A 4647-nucleotide genomic window follows, 5' to 3' on the forward strand; every position below is an offset into this window, starting at 1 on the left:
CTGCACACGCAGCTTGGTCCTAACATCTCCGTCCTTCGCCCAGGCTGTTGCTCTCATCACCGGTGAGGTCGGAATGAACAGGGCAGGCAGCCTTTCTCCCGTGGATTATCAGTGGTTTTGAGAAAAGGGTTGGGCCGCTCTTGCATTTGACAATTAGATGGGACACGTTCATTTATATTTCAAGGAAACTCCAAGTCCTCTCTCCATGATTCAGATAATAGCCTTGTGGGTGAGAGGCGGGGCCTGCAGGGACAGGGACGCGATGCCCAGGGGGTGTGAGGCGGGCAGGCCCCGGGCTTTCCCAGGAAGCTCTCCGCAACGGCCGTAATTAGCCCCTGATTTATGGCTCCTGTGTCCCGTTTCCAGGCCAGCAGTTTCGCTGGTTACTGGTCCCAGCCACACTTCAGCCAGCTGGGTGGACGTGAGAGCTCACCCTTGGACTCACGGCGATGCCTGCGAATTGGGGTCTTCAATCTGGATGAAGTGCAGAGGGCCAGCTGCTCTGGGAGCTGGTCGTGTGCGGACTGCTGACCGTGCTACTGGTTAGAATACCACTAACCAGCTGTAACTAGCTGCTGTAAAGAACGTGGCCCTCGAAATCCCAGTGGCTGGACATAGCGGGAAGTTGTTATTTTTCCAGCTTTATTGAGGTATAATTGACAGTTAAAATTGTATATCTTTAAGGTGCCTAAGTTGATGACTTGATATATGGAGACACTGTGGAATATTCACCACAATCAGGCTAATTAACACATCCCTCACCTCGGTTAGTTACCACTTTCTTCTTTTTCTTTTCTGTGGTAGCAACAATTAAGCTTGACCCTCTTAGCAGATTTCAGGTGCACAGCACAGTATTTTCACTCTAGCCACACCAATGTACATTAGATCCCAGAACTTACCCGTCTTCATAACTAAAGCTTTGTACCCCTGACCAACATCCCCCCACATTGCAGATTTATGGTATGGATGGATGGATGGGTGGATGGATAGATGAAGGATGGATAAAAGTCAAACAGTTTCACTATAGAAAAGTTAGAAAATTAAATTCAAATTACAGCAATCAAACAAGAATCAAATCAACCCACAACCCATGACTAAAGAACATGCTTTTAACAGTTTTCATCTTTATTTTGGCTTATACACATGATAGGAATTTTATTTGTAACGAGATCATCTTTTAACTTTGTTTTATGACTTACATTTTTCATATTATCAAGTGCTCTCGGTCATCTTAAGTCCTCAGTGTCCCCTCGCCGCCTGTGTGGTAAGTCACCCACCAGTTTCCCGCCGGGGCTTATTAGAAGGTGTCTCCGTGACTGTTGTGGACGGTGCTGCCGTGACCAGCTTTGTCATCGTAACCGTGACTGTTCTCTAGGCTCCCTGGACAAGTTCCTCCAGGTGGGATTGTCGAGCTGCTGCAAGCGGACATTTTAAGTATTTGTGTTGTCAGCTGGCGTCCAGGGTGTGGATGATGGTTTTCACTTCTGTCGGCAGCGTGTGATGGCACCTACTTCTCCCATCCTTCCCAACACTGGGGTTTTAATTTTTTAAATGTTAAATGAACACTGCTCCCTGTGGCCACATAATATGTCATTCATTGCCACTGGACACCCCTGTCTCAGCACTGCCCTTCCAGGGTTGTTTTTATTTATTTTTTGTTACCCTTCCAGTTTTTCAAAACCATTTTCTTCCAGGGCTCCTGCTGACAGCCCGGTGGACACAAGGCCCTGTGCAGACACCCCTTCCCGCAGACGTGTGCGCGGCGGTGAGAGCAGCGCAGGCTAGAAGCCAGGCCTTCCGTTTCCAGGTGCTGTGTACCATCCACCGGCTGTGAGCAGAAGGTTCCAGTTACTATCTGACGGCCGAGTTCCTGGGAATTTCAGAGGAGAGAGGACACTGCTCATTAAAGGTGACCACCTTCTTTCCCAGTCTGCAAGGCCCGCACAATTTCAGAGCTGCACGGGTCTGTCCCCTGGACCTGTGAGCCCAGCACCCCCAGGGGTCACCCGGTGCCCCTCTGAGCCCCTGGCCCAGGGCTGCCTGACAGCCGCCCGCACTGCTCAGCGGAGGGAACCCTGCCAGGGCGCTGACCCCGCAGATGGCGGGGACCCTCGGCTCACTGAAGGCAGCTGAGGAGAAAGGCGAAGCCACGGCCGGACCCCAGGCAGGTGGGGCTGCACCTGGGACAGCGCAGGTGACCCACTCCGGAAGGCTCGCAGGGCCTGGGGAACGGGAGCCCGGGGGGCCCTGGACAGAGACTGAGTCTGGAAAGTGACGCGGCCGCAGGCGGATGAGAGCTGGAGTGACGGTCTGGAGAGGAAGCTGTCAGGGGGCTCGGGTGGCCAGGGCCGGAAGGGGGGGTCTGCTCAGTGAGTGAATGAATGAATGAATGAATGATTACATGACCCAAGTGAGGCGGGAGGGGCCCGCCGGTCTTCACACCTCGCCTCGGGCGGCACCTCCTTGGGGCATCTCTGTGGCCCTGGCCTAGTGCGGGGCCTCGGCCGGCTGGCCGGCCCCTAGTGGCTGAGGAAGCCTCGCTGTGCCGGGGAACCCCCACTCAGGGCCGCGCGGCTCCCTGGAGTTCCCCGGCAGCGCTCCCCTGCCTCTGGGCCTCTCACTCCTGGGAAATCCCGGGTGCGGGCCTTTGAAGGCAGAGCCCCCCGGGGCCTGCAGGGCCCCCACCTCAGCTTCAAAGGCCAGAGATGCAGCCATCGGGGTGGTGGGCGCAGAGAGGTGGGGTGGGCAGCCTGGGGGTGAGGAGGCAGCGCCCAGGCTCACCCCGAGACGGGAAGCCAGGGGGCCTCGGGGAGGCTGAGTGGACAGTCTGCCCATCCTCCCGGGTCTCTGCCCTGGAGGTCCTGCTCATTCGCTTAGTGGTGTTGGATGAGCACCTACTGTGTGCCGGGCAGAAGGGCTGTGGCTGAAGCGGACCTCTCTCTGCCCCACAGACGCCGTGCTCTGCTCCGGCTGTGCCCCGGCCGGCCAGCCCTTCTCCCCTGGGCCGCGGCGGTGGCCGCACAGGGTGGTGCCCTTGAGGGCGTTACCTGGCTCATCGCCGCTTCAGTGCTTGCCTCTGTCGCGTGTGCACAGCTCCTGCCCTCCGGGCCGACCGGGAGCCCCAGGGGGCCAAGGTGGGCAGCGTCCAGCTCTGGGTGGCTTTGCATCCTGGACGTGTGATGTCATCCGGACGTGGACACGTTCGTTCTTGGCCTCCCTCTCTTCTCAGCTTTAGAGACGGCTGCTCACATCAGAGACGAGACAGGAGCTGAGAAGAGGACACAGCACAGACCGTCACATTGATGGGTCTCACCAGCCTGGATGCTCTGATTCCAGATGCAATGGCAGTTTCGTATATAAAAACACCAGGCTTTCTGGCTGGAGTATTTTGGTCTCTGTACCTGCGCCTTGATGACATTTGAGGCTCCTTGGGTCCCTGGGATGCCAGCTGTGTATTTGCTGGGCCCATGGGCACCCTCACACGAGACAGGGTGCTTTACTACCTCACTTTGCAGAGTGTCAGAGCTGGCACAAAGTTCAGCTTAGACAGGACCAAGTGGCCACAGGCTCCACGGGCCCAGGTGTGCCGGGTGGGTGCTCCTGTGTGTCCACGGGGCCCAGGACAACTAGCCGAGGCCATCCGGGGGGCCAGGGGACCTCTCCAGGCCATGGTTCCCTCCTTCCCCTGGCTTGTAAGGTGGGGAGGAGAAGGCGGGATGAAGTGACCCAAAATGAAGATAATTAGTGTTTAAATGTTATGCCAGCCCCAGTAGGAACCCCCTGTGTTGTTTTAAACACTTTGTGGGTTCAGTGTGTCCTAGCTGCAACTGAACCCAGAGTTTGCATTGAGAGGGTCTGGGGGGACAGTGGAGGGTCCCGGTGGTGGGCGCCACATGGCAGGCTGCCCCCCCACAGCCACAGGGGTTGCCAGGAGCAAGGAGCCTGTCACAGGGGCTTCTGAGACGTCCCTCAACTTCTGCTCAAGCGAGCAGAGGGGAGACGCTCTTCACTGTCCCTGCGTGGAGGGAGTGGACAGTGGTGCCACCAGACCACGTGGGCCTCAGTGGAGCCGAAGGTGCCCAGCTCCGGGCACCGGCGACATGGCGCCAGAGTTTCGGCCAGAGACCCAGCGGCTGGAAGCCAGAATGTCCCCCCTTTCCAGTCATACAGTCTACAAGCTGCCCTTACGTTGGGTGTCGGTCACTTGCAGCACCGATAGTGGCAACAGGTGCCCCGGGCTCCCGCTGTGACTGGACTCGGTAGCTGCCCAAGTCCCAGCTCTGAAGCCTGTGACACTGGATCTCTGTCCCTTACCGGCGTGTCGTCCAAACACTTGGCTCTAACTCGACCGCAGCTTACCCTGGGGTTTGAGCAGCCATTTCTGAGCCACACGGAAGGAAGGAGCCAAATGCGGGGAAGCCACCGCTTCCCTCTCCCTGGGCAATTGCTGTAAAAAACGTAAAAAACAAGGAATGTTAAAACCAACCAGAGGTTCCGGAACCAAGTAACATTCATGTCTGCAACACCAAGGTGCGGCCTGCATGTCCGCTGGGAAGTGAAACCACGTTAATTACGCCCTGGGGGGACTGCGAGGCGGTTTGGCTCTGCTCAGCTCTGCGTCTGAGGCCTGTTGCCCTGACTTCCTGC

At 57.1% G+C, this 4647-nt stretch overlaps 1 long non-coding RNA gene across 1 annotated transcript; it reads left to right on the forward strand.

The window, feature by feature from the left end:
- The first annotated feature begins 341 nt into the window (after positions 1-341).
- Positions 342-3545, forward strand: LOC109391489 (uncharacterized). Its single transcript, XR_002125833.1, has 3 exons — positions 342-1909; positions 2952-3134; positions 3230-3545. It is a non-coding gene; the product is annotated as an uncharacterized LOC109391489 (long non-coding RNA).
- The last annotated feature ends 1102 nt before the right edge of the window (positions 3546-4647 follow it).

This window comes from Hipposideros armiger, unplaced genomic scaffold (genome assembly GCF_001890085.2).
Source record: "Hipposideros armiger isolate ML-2016 unplaced genomic scaffold, ASM189008v1 scaffold_295, whole genome shotgun sequence".
Taxonomy (NCBI): Eukaryota; Metazoa; Chordata; class Mammalia; order Chiroptera; family Hipposideridae; genus Hipposideros; species Hipposideros armiger.